This window comes from Dermacentor albipictus, unplaced genomic scaffold, assembly GCF_038994185.2.
Source record: "Dermacentor albipictus isolate Rhodes 1998 colony unplaced genomic scaffold, USDA_Dalb.pri_finalv2 scaffold_44, whole genome shotgun sequence".
NCBI classification, from domain to species: domain Eukaryota; kingdom Metazoa; phylum Arthropoda; class Arachnida; order Ixodida; family Ixodidae; genus Dermacentor; species Dermacentor albipictus.
The window spans coordinates 813,067-827,548 of record NW_027225598.1 but is presented as its reverse complement, the minus strand read 5'-3'; the positions used below and the strand labels follow the sequence as shown (position 1 = coordinate 827,548).

Here is a 14,482-nt window from a genome sequence, read left to right as displayed (position 1 = left end):
ACTAGAGGGCTTCTTTGAGGCATCTGTAGAATATTTGTTGCATTTTTGTAACGCATTGCGTGCGAAACAAAAGATGTCCTACAGATAGATCCATATTCAGAAAGCTATACCATTGGTAGTGCTGTTTCCCATTCGCCGGTTACAATCGATAATAAGGGGTGCATGGTCTCGATAAGCTGATATATGCGCCTATAAACAGGTATAGGGTAAAAACATTTGCTGAAGAACAGCTGTATTGCCAAAATCCGGTTTCGTGACATGTACAAAAAGAAAGAGAAGCGTTATTTTCAATTCTTGTTCAGACCTCTCAAATCCTGACAGTCCAGAGGGCTCGCGAGAGGGCAGTCAGGTTTCACTTGATGGTCCCAGAGTGGGCCTAGCCAGGTGACGTTGAGTTTGCTTGCATCTATAGTGGACCAAATAAAATTGTTTCACTCACTCACTCGCTCGCTCGCTCACTCACTCGCTCACTCGCTCACTCACTCACTCACTCACTCACTCACTCACTCACTCACTCACTCACTCACTCACTCACTCACTCACTCACTCACTCACTCACTCACTTTAATATTAACCGACTACTTCCTTCTGGAAGGCGGCAACCATTCTAATTTTAGCCTACTCTACTGAAATGTTTCAGTATTTCCTTTTAGGCTCTGTTGAAAAGCGCATCCAGGAGCACGACCTTCGGCCTCATTATTATGCGAACGCAACATCTGGTGACGCCGTAAATGGAGCTGGGAAAACCTGGGAAAAAAGAAAATATTAATCGAGGCAAAGCTCGAGATACAAGCAAAAATTATTGCTGACTGCATAGCCTTAGTGAATACACGCGCTCCGAAATTAGCCTGCCTTCTGGCACTGCATGTGGACAATACGTGGTTAATAAACCGAGTGGCTGGGAAGAAAGCGGAAGACAAGCGCATTCGTTATTATTTTTTGTCACACACCGAAGGGTACATAGTGTGTATCGGATTGTCGGAACATTGAATACACGACGCGCATACCCGTATCACGTCTCACGCAACACACAAAGAATTTACCAGGGGATTGCACCATTCCAGTAGCTTTCAGGCTAACAGCCATCACACAAAAAGGAAAAATAAAGTTTTTTTGTTCTCAGCTTGTGCTCGGTTGCTCTGCAGCTGGTGCAGCTGGCTCACAAAATTACGCTTGTCTTCCTGCCTGCTTTCGAAGTCAGCGAGTGAAACAAAATTGGGATGATTGTTCACTCGCATCAGCTCGCAATGAGCGAAGGCTCCAAGGTAAATCGGGTCTGCGCATATCTCGAGATCAGAGTGCTTGGTTGCGCGTCAAAGCATCACATGAAATTGGAAACATTTCTAAAACCCGAATTGATATGTCATAAGTGCACGGCCACATAGATGCCGTTTTAATTAGTTTCTTTGGTCTTTCCCTTCTAGCAATATTTTTCTCAGTGCAGGTTTTCTACTAGCGAAGTGCTCAAGAAACATCCAATGACGCAGTCAGCGTCAGTGAAAGTTTTCCTGTGTGTGTTCAGCGGTGAGTGGTTTCGAAACGGCACGATGGCTACGTATGCCGATTTTGTGACATATTGGTAGGGGCGCTAAATATTTAGGTATGCTTTGGATATACTTGTTTTAAACGACAGTCCGAGCATCTAGAGGCCGATTCTGCACTTTCCGCAGCGATGACCACATCTCATGGCCTCCGAGAAAGTTCATTTGAGCATTTGCAATCTCATGTTACTGTTTTTATGTTGTTACGAAGGCAGGAGGGCGGGGCGACTGCCGACGCTCTGTGTAACATCTACGAACATTTATTGCTGTTTCGAGGAGTGTTTTGTAAGTGCTACAGTTCCACGCGACCTTTGTTATAGGCATTGCTCCACAATATTCACCACACTGAAAGCGACTTAATGGGCCCGAAAACTTCGGGACTCTTGCGGCAAACTTTGCTGTAAGCTTTGCCCCTTCACAAATATTTCATACAGGCGGGAAGGTTTCAGTGGAAGATGTGAACCTTTAAAAGTATTGACTTACATCAATGCTTGCACAACCACAGCAGTGTCCCATTCTCAGTTGTTGGTGTTGCAGTTCTAAATATCGTCATGCGGCACTAGAAGGCGTCGCAGAAAATGACTGAATGCAGTTTTTTTTATCAGGCACATTATTCACGGTGTCAGAGTTTCTATGGGTGTCTATAGGCCACTGGACTGTATGGACAATGGCAGTGGCGAAATAATGTTTGCATTGCATAGGAGAAAAGCACCGCCATGACAGCTGGCCTGGGAAGAACTCGACAATGTGTAACAGCTCGAATATATTGACATTATATAATATTACGCATCTAGGAGCTAAAACCTCCACATTGTGTTCTTTGTGTTACAACAGATACAGTGACGTATAAATGTGTCACGTGTCGCATTCCAGGAAGCATTTAACTGCTCCATGGAACAGCGCAATTGACATAATCTCTATTTGTTGCAGTTATCATGTGCATTCAGAGCATCAATGGACACTTCCACCACTACGTTCCTGTGTGGAAACCGCCCAAAGACAAGGTTGGGAATTGATATCTCTTTCTGTACCTGACTTTTCAATATTATTACCTCTTTAATGTTTTCCTGTGTGAGGACTTTATTCACGTTCTCACCAGCGCCTTCCGCAAGAATATGCGTATCGCCAGGAAAAAACGCATCGCTATGGCTAATTGTTACTAATGGAACATCCCGCTATCTGAATGGTAGTATTAGACTCGTTCATGTGTTTGTCACGGTGCTGTTTGCAACGAAAGGGTGAGAACAGAACTGCTTAACAAACAAGCGAGAAATGCAAAAGACGCAAAGTTTCTTATTGGGGAGCCAAATGGACAATTTTAATGACGTTTCTGGGTTTACAAAGGCATTTATCCATGTAGAACTGCTGAGGGTAAAATATGTTTGCGAAGTTCTTCAGGCACGGCCTCCACATTTTTGGCAATTTCATCCCGCAGTAGCGAAATAAGAATGAAGCACAGAAACACTGAGTTAAGTGTTATTTCAGCCCTGATTATCATGTGTTACTCCACTTCAATTTACACTGCAGGGTATTCGTACATGTGACCACTTAGCTTAACGCATTACCGTCTTTAACTGTATATTCGATGCGCTGCCTTCCGTCAGCAATGATGACATGGCAGGTTTTCATTTGTCGTTATGCATTAATCCAGAAATATCTTATACATGTGGTTGGGGCCTGAGGTATGGATATTTGTACATAAAGAAAAGTGCGATGCAAATAATGGCACAAAAGTTTGAATTCGATTTGCTATGTAATTACATAATTGCTCTACAAGATCCTCAAAAAATATTCTTAGCTCATTACTTTTGTTAAAGAGTATGCAACATCTTACATTAAAATTATGCAATTTTGAAAACATGTACTCATTCTACAATCTTACTCATACTTGAAGGCTGAAGTTTTAGTGAGATTCATGCGCTGCAATTGTAAGCCACTCGAAATTTTTTTCTATATTTTGTTTAATTTCTGGAGTTAAACACATCCCTTTCTTTGAGTCAAATACCAATGTTCCATAGTGTCTTCATTGTCAGTGTGCATGGCAGCACCAAGCAGTGAGGCCAGTTGTTTTTTTTTTGTAGTCTATTACACCAAGCCTAGTCCGTGTCAAAATTCCATTGTGCCAACATCTTCCCTGCCTGTGCCTAGCATTCGCACACAAATACATTTGGAATTTTATGAATTCAACAAGAAGGATACATTTTTTTCCAGTGCTTGAGAAACCCTGAAACACTTAAAGCAGCCGGCGTTATTTCAGTCCAGCTAAATGAACGTTTCGCTTGGTCATAATTCAATGAAGAACTCATAAAACTTGCCTCAATATAGAGCTTACCCTGGGTCAATTATTAACTCGTGTTCTGAATAGGCATATCCCATATGTGGAGAAGACCTAAGGGACAGAGCAAAATGCAAGGTACGTGAAGCTCTCACTCCGTCTCCCCCCCCCCCCTTTTTTTCTCGTCATTGTTTCTCTATTTTAGCAACTACCGATTAAAGTCCTGCTCAATGTTTTCAGTTTCCGCCGAGTAATGTTCTGCTCGCTGTATGCACCTGAGAATCTTAAAATTTCCTTTGTTTTGATCAATGAGCAAAACCTGAACACACTGTCACTATTACAGTATTATTTCGGCAAATATAAAACCCAATCGCTAAGTCATACATAACGCAGGTCCACAGGAAGTTGGTGATTTCACGTTTGTCATAGAAGCAATACCTCTGTAGCCATTGGCCTTGAGAAGTGCCGCCAGGCCTGAGACAAATCAATAGGGCCTCGTTTCTCATCTTGAGACGAGGCCCTATAGAGACCTGCGAAAGTCTCAGGGCGTCCATTGTTCCACCATAGCTTTGGCCAGATAGTCGAGCGACCTCTGCTTCTGTGGCAGACAGACGTGTGCCGCCGCCGAGTACCTAATGGTCAAACGGGTACATGCGTGCTTCAGACCAAGTGCTCCACTTCTCCGGGAGTTCCAGACGCTTCGAACGACAGCAATATATTCGCATGTTGCTGCCCATGGGACCACCAACACCTATCTTGCGTTATTTTGTTGCAAAAGAGAATTCTCGTGTTCACATGCCACCACATTCACAATAGATGGCTGTTCTTCAAAGAGTGTGGAACTCTCATAGTCACCTGAGCGCCGGGCAGGGAGCCCACTTGTAGATACAAAGGTGATTCAAAAAGCAAGGGCCGCTTGCTTATATTTAAGTATGTACATGCCAAATGAAAGCTTTATTTATGCAACTGCATTTGCTGAGTCTTCGGGACGGTAATGAAGTTATTGTTTTGGCCCAGTAGTCTTCTGAATCGAGACTACAATGTCCGCGAAAATAATTTCTCCCGCCTGTCGTGAAGTGCGAGCTGTAATTAAATTTTTGCACGCAAAAGCATCATCAGCTTCTCATATTCATGGGGAATTGTGCCTAGTTTATGGACTTACACTGATGAGTGAAGGAAAGGTCAGAAAATGGTGTCGAGACTTCAGAAATGGTCTCGCAGAAGTGCACGATGACGAGTGGAGTCGCGGACCCAGCGTCCAGACCAATGAAATTTCAACAACTGAACCGGCAATTGCGATTAGATCGACACCTGACAGTTGTAGGTCTGTCTGATCAACTTGCACTTGTTCGACTCACTACAATTTACGCGATTGAGACTGAGAAGCTCGGATATTAGAAAGTATGTGCAAGGTGGTTATCAAAAATGCTTACTGACCAACTCAAACAGCAAGGAATAGGTGAGGAGCACGCTCAAAGGGAGAGAGATTCAATGGGGTCGTGCCACTGCACTGAAAATCGATAACCGGAGGAGCAGGGTGGTGTCGCCGTCTGCGATTGGTCCGCTTACCCTTACTTAGGTTGCGGCGGCTGATCGAAAGTCGCGGCGGCATGCAACGGAAGGATAAGAATGCCACTAAAGCAAATCCTCAGAAAAGAAGAGCTGGCAGAGTGAGGCCATAAACGTGCCGACAATGCTCGAAAGCATTACGCTGCCACGCAAAAAGTATTATTGTACGCAAATAAACCCAAGCTCTCCGTCAGGTGCAAGTAGCCAGTGCCTGAGCGATCGGCGGCAGGCATATGTTATTCCGTTCGGAACGGGGCAGCCGGCTGCTATTCAGAAGAAAATTCAGTTTTGTTCGGCATATTAATGCATTGCTAATGTATACATGCCACTTTGACGCAGTAAGTTCGCGTTTTTGTGACGTCGCGTGACAGGCAGGTGTAGTGGGTGAAGCCCGAAAACTTTTGACCAATGGCCGATGGCTAATAGCGAAAAGGCGTCGAATGAGAAATAACTTTTTTTTTCTTTTGTTCGGTCCAGCCATGCATAATCAGTGTGGACGCGTCATATCAGATGGGGAGCTATTGCGGTTTTCGTGACGTCGCATGACAGACAGACGAAGTTGGGGTGGTCCAAAAAAGTTCTTGACCAATCGCACAGGGCTTATTGCAGAATTGGAATAGAAAAGTTTGAAATAGCTTTACGGTATAGCGCCTAAGCTGTACATTTCAGAGCAATGCAGTGTCGAACTAGTTGGTTCATGCTTCAAATGTGGTTCTACCGCAAGAAAACTAAGGGGAAGGAACACAGGACAGAAAGAGCGTTAACTTGCAACTGAATTTATTACAAACACCGATATTTTATACAAGGAGCATTTACATGCGCAAAATCATCAAGTGCACTACACTAATAAAAATTCATGCAGAAACTCCTCTGGGATTTGTCTGAGTGTGCGCAACCACTTTGCTACTACGAAGCTACTACTACTACGAAGCTCCATGTCATTATCAATGTTATAAAATTTGATCTCACTTGTATAGACCCTTATCAACTCTTATCGGTCGTTATCAACATTATCGAAATAGATCCAACCATCATCAGTTGTTATCGATCTTATCGGACTCAGTCAAAGCCTTATCAAGCCTTATCGGCCCGTATCAGCCGTATCGCAATATGTGACGCTTATTAGGCCTTCTCGGTCCTTATGAACCTAATCGTACATGATCTGGCCCTTATCAACACTTATTGGTACTTATAAACTTGATCGCACCTGATGCAACTCTTATCAAGCCTTATCGGCGCTTATTCTCCTTATCAAAACTGCTCCCACGATTATAGGCCTTTATCGCTTTTTAGCACCTTATCCATCCACCTAGAACATTTATTAACCGTGATGAGACCCACACAAAAGTTTATCACTCCTAATCATCCTGCTCACCTCATGCAGTCATTATCTCTCTATATTGCGTAACGTGAAGCGCGAGAGACCTCACAGATTAGTGGCATTCCGGTCGGCGAAGGAATGTCCCCACTGAAAGGGAATCCCACGACCAGCGAAGCCTCTCGAGGATGTTGCGTGCTTGGCATTAAATTTTTACAAAATCGGAGTTTTCTTGATGTCCAAAATGCTCCGAGTTGGCTTTATATCTATTCCTAGAGATGGCTTTTATTCCATCATCACGACATGTTTCTACAAAGCCATCATATAAAGTGTTATCCTTATGACATTTGTTATGTACCACAGGTACAACTCAATCATATGGTTCAGTTATATTCACCTTCTGGAAGCGTAGGTGCTTAGCGCAGTAGGTAATTACGCTCGTCTTCTGAACGTGGGGTCAAAAGTTCGAAACTCATCACCGTGAACGTTTTTGCTTTCCTGTTTTGTTGTGTATAATAATTTCTTTATAGCGATTCGACTTACGTGATGTACGGACGGACGGACACGGATATAAGTGTCGCTCTTTTTATTTGTGTAATACGCTGCCAGCAGTTCACATGCCAGAGAATCCAGGCTCTTACCTAGCAGACTTGGGTCCCCAAACAGCAACACGCAGCGAACCTCTACCATTTCTTACCGATAAGCTGTGCTCCCTTAATCCGTCATTAGTACAACGTTAAGTTCGGTCGATGTGTACTCGGCCGTGACTTGGAGGTATCTCTTAAATAGTGCCGACGGCACAACACAGACAAGGCCAAGCGTGCTTCTTTCTGAACTCAGGCTGGGCCTTGCTTCGACAGGCAACGCGGGCGCAGAGCACCGACAGCTTATTCGGCCCGGAGAAAACCACAGGCACGTCATTCCGATTCGGAGGATTCTTTAGATTCTGCTGAACCTTGTGCATATACGGCACAGCTTGCAGTCTTCTTATTTCCGTGCAGCTGGTCGGGCCCTCTGCTAACGTCCTTCAAACTCTGGAGCAGCATCTCGGACACACTAATTATGGATGAGATGGAGAAACCGGCTGCAACATGCTGCGATTCTCGCAAGTGAAAGCTCTCTTCCATCGTGTGCTCGCATGGCTTCACGAGCGCAGTCCGAGGACACGTCGGCGCATAGCCCTTTTCACTTGTTCTGGGTTCATAGAATGGCGATCTTTCTGTCCCTTCTTTGGGCTTAGTTTTCCTTGTACTAGAACCATATTTGCAGTTTGTACCTTCGACCAGCGTCACCGGGGCACGCGCAGGGAACAAAACTACGCCGGAGAATTTATACGATTGGCTGACGCCAACTCATCTTCTACTTTTTTCCATTTCGCGCTGGCTTTCAGGCCGTCTTGGTGTTTTAGTGCGTTGTCATAACAATCGCGGATGTTTTGCAAAGCGTTCGTCTTCTTTAAAGCCAAGTGCTCGCGCCCATAGTCGAATATATTACTCCAGCCGGTGCCCCACGGAAGACCGCATCACCTACTTAGAATTGTAATGCCGAACCTAACGCATGTGTGTGTCCTTTTTGTTAAGAAGAAAGTTGCTCGCTAACTCTTCTTCCTCTTTCCACCTCATGTTCGCGCAAAGCTCCCGCCATGGTGCCATGCAGGTCATGGCTACTGCTGCCGCTACGAATGCGTCTGTGTAGGCCGATATAACCCTTGCCTTCTACCGCCAACAACGACGTCGCCACCCAAGACCACCACGACCACAGTTCCAACCTGTATAACGCAACCAACTACCGCTCCGACGCCAACTACGCGACCAACAAGATTGCCGCCGATGCCCCCGACGCCCGTTCCTTCTCTCGTTCGCAAATTTCGATTAATGTTGAATTAAAGCACTGGTGCTAATCAGCAGAAAACTAATCCCTTCTTCTCGCACTTGGGAAGGCTGAAAACCCTCAAAATAAAGAATGAAACCAATACCATAAAGAAATAAAACATTCGTTGAAAAAAACTATTAGAGGAAAAGCCAGCTCTGACTTCCGCTACATAGAATACGTAATAATCTAGCGTGTTGACTTGATTCAAACAGACAGATCAAAATGTGACGACTAAGGCCAGTAATCACGTCTTTAGACCCATTAAAATGTGAAGTGCCTGAGTCGGCTAATTATACTATGATGGCACGCAGACTCGAAGCCCATGTTTTCCAAACTGTTTATTACCAACTGACGAGGCATCAATGCAACTACTAGACGGTGGACAATAAAACAATCTACAATATACAAGAAAAAACAGTTACCCAGGTATTACTGCGTTCAGTGACACCTATTCTCAATTTTCTGTAACATAGGTCATATATGTGCTCACACATAGTTCGTTTGATACATGGCTACGAAGGCTGGAGAAACGTCGTTTACTGCTCCAAAATTTTACGTAAAACGACGCGAGGCGTGACTATTTGCGATGCATCTAAAATTACGTACACAGCAGCAACCAAGATGGGGGGTTGCGTGCACACCAGGCAGACCCGTCTTATTCGTCATCTGCTCGAGGCAAAATGTCCCTCTCAGAATGAGATAGCTTGGTAACATCACTCCCAGTGGTAGGAGCGCAGCCGCAGTGGCGTTTAAACATTGATATTAGAAAGAGGGCGGTATGCTTTCAGTCTGCTGACTGGAACTATGCCAATTAGAGCAATCGTAGGTGGCACAGTAAGCGAGACGGGAACAATCTCGAAGGTGACGTCCGTGACCTGGCGGACGACCCTGTAAAGGCGCGGACGACACCATTTTTCGAAAAATAGTGTCCTCAGAACCTGGTGACCGGGAAAACTTAGCTTCATCACGAGCATTTATGGCGACAACCTTCACGCCATTGTCTGTTCTAGCCCTGAGTTGGGCAAGCGACAATATTTTGGCGAGACACTTGAAGGCTCAGACCAAAATTTAGGAGTGGGAGGGATACACAGTTATCTACCATTGTGGCACTGGTGTGTGGCACAATGACATTAAGCGTTAGCCCTAAGTCACTAATAGGAGTGATGATATAATCATCGTCAGGAACGGGAGGGGGCGATGACAAACACATGACGGCTTGAGGTGGTAGGCGAAAAGAAAGCTTTGGGCTTAAGCGGCTGACGGGCGTGCCACGGGCATCCGATTGAAGGGGAGGATGAAGGGAGAGTGTAGCAGAACAATCAATTGAGGCCTATTTTGCGGAAATAAACTCAAGGCCAAGTATAAGGTCACCTGGGCAGCGAGCAAGGATGGTAAGAACAGTGTGACAGCTGGCAATGCTAGCACGGTCAGTGGGTACTGGTTTCACCATTTCTTTCTTTACTTTTGTTTCACTACATCCGGCGGTCAGAGTAAATGTGGAGCAGTAAGCATTCCTGTCACTGCAACAGCACCACCATTGGCGACACGTACAGTTTATGGTGCAGACGGCATCATAATCTTCTGCAGGCGGTGGCGAAAAGGGGCTCTAATAATGGATAGGTGTGCGCCAGTATCGATGAAGGCGGATACAGGAACATTGCCGAATTTCTTTCCTAGGAGGCTATGGTGAGTGGGTGTGTCAGTAGAAGATCTGCAGGAGGCGACGGCATTGTAGCTTCACCTCCGTTTGCAGCATTATCTAGATTTATCGCTGCTCGGGTCAAGAGAAGGTCGGCGAGGAAAAGCGACAAGGCTGCGGTGAGTGGGACTGGCGGCATTGAGGCGATGGGCAGTGGCAGAAGCGGTGAACGGGAAGGGCGTCAGGGGTAAGAGGCGCGTGGGAGGATGACGAATAATAAGTCGCGGAGGCAGCGGCTGAGCAGGTTGAAAGAGTATGACGCACCACAGTAGGTAAGGTTTGTCGAGGTGTGTAGGTCTTACGGCAACAAAAATCACGAGCAATGTGCCCGGCCTGATGACAGAAGAAGCAGATGGGCTGTTCACTGGGCGTTCTCTATTCTGTAGGATTATGGAAGTGCAAAGGACAAGTGTGGGAGTGTCGAGCGGTGCCGGTGGAATAAGGCCGAGGATAAACACGAGCCAGTGGGCACGCTGATGGAAGGTCGCGATTTGCAAACTCCTGCCCGAATACAGTCTGGATGAGGGGCACCGATGGTGGAGATGAATCGCTGGTGGGCATCGCGAATACGGGAGGTTGAAAAGGTACTTGAAGCAGCTTCATTCTCGCTACGGACACTGCGCGCGACGTTGTCATAGGTGGGCGGCGGGAAAACGGCATCAAACGATGAAGTTGCGGCCGTGTTGGGCAGTGGTGTGAATCTGTGGGATATACGGCGGCTCTTGGCTTGTTCGAACCGCTGGTACTGTTTGATATAGTATCTATGGTATCAACGTTGGTAAAAATCAGCAGGATAAAAGCTTTGTCGGCAACACTTTTCAGCACATGACAATGCTTCTCGGACTCGGCCATGTACTGGTCAACCCTGCGGCAAAGAGCGATAACGTCCTGAGTGCAAGCGACCAATGACTCTGTAGACATCTATGCACGGGTCGCCTGTTCATTCCGAACGGCAAGCTGCCGACCAGTGCTGTCGCCTAAAATGGCACGCATCTTCTCTTGAAAGAATCCCAGCTCGTGATGTCAACATCGTGCGTCTCGAACCACACCCGCGGTGGGCCAACGAGGTAAAAAAGCAAGTTTGTGTGTATAAGGGTTAAGTCCGACCTTTACTTGGCGCTGATTCGTTCGTATGAAAGCCCCTAAGCCTACAGCTAGAATAGGACTGACAGACCTTTCCAAGTTAATCAACAAACGTAAGACAGCTGACACAAGGAAGTATGATATGGATAGAATTTAACCTGCTCTCAGGAAAGGAGGAAACCTAAAAGCAGTAAAGAAGAAACTAGGAATAGGCAAAGATTCAGATGTATGCGTTAAGGACAAAGCCGACAATATCATTACTAATATGGATGAGATTGTTCAAGTCGCTGAGGAGTTCTATAGAGATTAATACAGTAGCAGTGGCACACACGAAAGTAATGGAAGAGCGAAAAGTCTAGAGGAAATGGACATCCCACAAGTGACGCCGGAAGAAGTAAAGAAAGCCTTGGGAGCTATGCAAAGAGGGAAGGCCGCTGGGGAGCAGCAGGTAACAGCAGATTTGTTGAAGGATGGTGGGCCGATTGTTCTAGAAAAACTAGCCACCCTGTATACGCAATGCCTCACTACCTCGAGCGCACCGGAACCTTGGAAGAATGCCAACATAATCCTAATTAATAAGAAAGGGGACGCCGCAGACTTGAAAAATTATACACCGATCAGCTTACTGTCCCTTGCCTACAATGTATTTACTAAGGTAATCGCAAATAGAATCAGGAACACCGTAGACCTCGGTCAACTGAAGTAACAGGCAGGATTTCATAAAGGCAACTCACGAATAGACCATATTCACACTATCAATCAGGTGATAGAAAAGTGTGCGGAATATAACCAACCCTTATATATAGCTTTCATTGAATACGAGAAAGCATTTGATTCAGTCGAAACCTCCGCAGTCATGCAGGCATTGCGAAATCAGGGTATAGACGAGCCGTATGTAAAAATGCTGAAAGGCATCTATAGCGGCTCCATAGCCAGCGTAGTCCTCCATAAAGAAAGCAACAAAATCCCAATAAAGAAAGTGTCAGGCAGGGAGATACGTTCTCGCCAATGCTATTCACAGCGTGTTTACAGGAGGTATTCAGAGACCTGGATTGGGAAGAATTGGGGATAAGAGTTAATGGAGAATACCTTAGTAACTTGCGATTCGCTGATGATATTGCCTTGCTCAGCAACTCAGAGGACCAATTGCAATGCATGCTCACTGACCTGGAGAGGGAAAGCAGAAAGGTGGGTCTAAAAATTAATCTGCAGAAAAATAAAGTAATGTTTAATAGTCTCGGAAGAGAACTGCATTTTACGATAGGTAGCAGGGCACTGGAAGTGGTAAAGGAACACATCTACTTAGGGCAGGTAGGGACCGCGGATCCATATCATGAGACTGAAATAATCAGAAGAACAAGAATGAGCTGGCGTGCGTTTGGCAGGCATTCTCAGATCATGAACAGCAGGTTGCCATTATCCCTCAAGAGAAAAGTGTATAATAGCTGTGTCTTACCATTACTCACCTATGGGGCAGAAACCTGGAGGCTTACGAAAAGAGTTCTACTTAAACCGAGGACGACGCAACGAGCTATGGAAAGATGAATGATGGGTGTAACTTTAAGGGATAGCAGCAGATTGGGTGAGGAAACAAACGCGAGTTATTGACATCTTAGTTAAATCAAGAAAAAGAAATGGGCATGGGCAGGACATGTAATGAGGAGGGAAGATAACCGATGGTCATTAAGGGTTATGGAGTGGATTCAAGGGAAGGGAAGCGTAGTAGGGGGTGGCAGAAAGTTAGGTGGGCGGATGAGATTCAGAAGTTTGCAGGGAAGACGTGGCCACAATTAGTACATCACCAGGGTTGTTGGAGAAGTATGGGAGAGGCCTTTGCCCTGCAGTGGACGTAACCAGGCTGATGATGATTATGATGATGATGATGATTACCGCGATAGGGTTGATGGTCCCGTGTCACAGAAAACGCAGAAAATTTAGTACTGGCGTTGGACTGTAGCCGGCGTTGGCGTCCCGTGAACGAAATATACTGTGTACGGCACTAAAGTTCTTCTATCGCTAACGTTGGTTATACCTTGTCTTGCATTTTTTGCAAGGTTTCCTAAGAATTTTGAGAGTGACAGCCCAGGAAAGGATGGACAGCCGGCGTTACAATCTTCGAGGAAGGTACTCGTGATACCAGCCCGGCGACGGTGTTTGGGTTTGGACCCCAATACGCCGATGAGGACTCGGTGAGAAAGTTATGCGACGCTGTTTCGGAGCCTACAAGATAATCCGACGCATTAGCGCACTGGACTATGAGGTCCTGGCAGGCGGTATTATGCAATCACAGCAGCACTGCTCGTGAGCTGAAGTAGTATATATATATCACACAGCAGATGGTGAACTATGCCCGGGCAGGACGAGGCCTGAGGAAACTCTGGTGGAGGTCCGAAGCGATTCCGACGTGCACATCGATCGGCCATCCTGGGTATAGGGGCGAAAGACCAATCGAACCATCTAGTAGCTGGTTCCCTCCAAAGTTTCCCTCAGTACAGCTGGCGCTTGATGGGAGAGCAGTCACACCTGGTAAAGCGAATGATTAGAGGCATTGGGGTCGAAACGTCCTCAACCTATTCTCAAACTTTCAATGGGTGTATGGGATGCCTTCTGGGTTGAGGCCTCACGCTGCGATGATAGTGCCAAGTGGGCCACTTTTGGGAAGCAGAGCTGGTGCTGTTGGATGAACCAAACGCTCAGTAGTTCATCCCAAAAAGTTCCCAGGTATGTAGCAGAATACAGGCATTGTAAGGAGTCGACAACTTCATTCAGCTCTTATGAGCTGCATTATCGTCTGCAATTCCACTATGGCCCAACAGCCTGTGTGGCTATAAATCCGCTCATGGAGGAGGGGGGTGCTCTCTTACCACTGGGCATACAGAATAAGTGAAACACTACACACCAAGGAGCACATAGACACTTTAATGAAGAATGCTCGGGCTTCAAATAAACGTACGAAAATGGTGGTGCAGGGGAGCGTAGCAAGCACAGCTTCCAGACAGGGGTTGGCAATGGTGTCTCCCCGCAATCCATTGCTCTCTCTCTCTTCTCTCCTGGTTGCCCCGCCCTATGTCGCTGGTTGCCCCCCCCTTCCCCCTATGTCGAACCTAAATCCTAACAAATGTAAA

The 14,482-nt window shown here is 46.0% G+C and overlaps 1 long non-coding RNA gene across 1 annotated transcript; it reads left to right on the top strand.

The window, feature by feature from the left end:
- Positions 1-1,257: 1,257 nt before the first annotated feature.
- Positions 1,258-8,808, top strand: LOC139052934 (uncharacterized). The gene is made up of 4 exons (XR_011510125.1): positions 1,258-1,524; positions 2,472-2,545; positions 3,907-3,954; positions 8,338-8,808. It is a non-coding gene; the product is annotated as an uncharacterized lncRNA (long non-coding RNA).
- Positions 8,809-14,482: the final 5,674 nt, after the last annotated feature.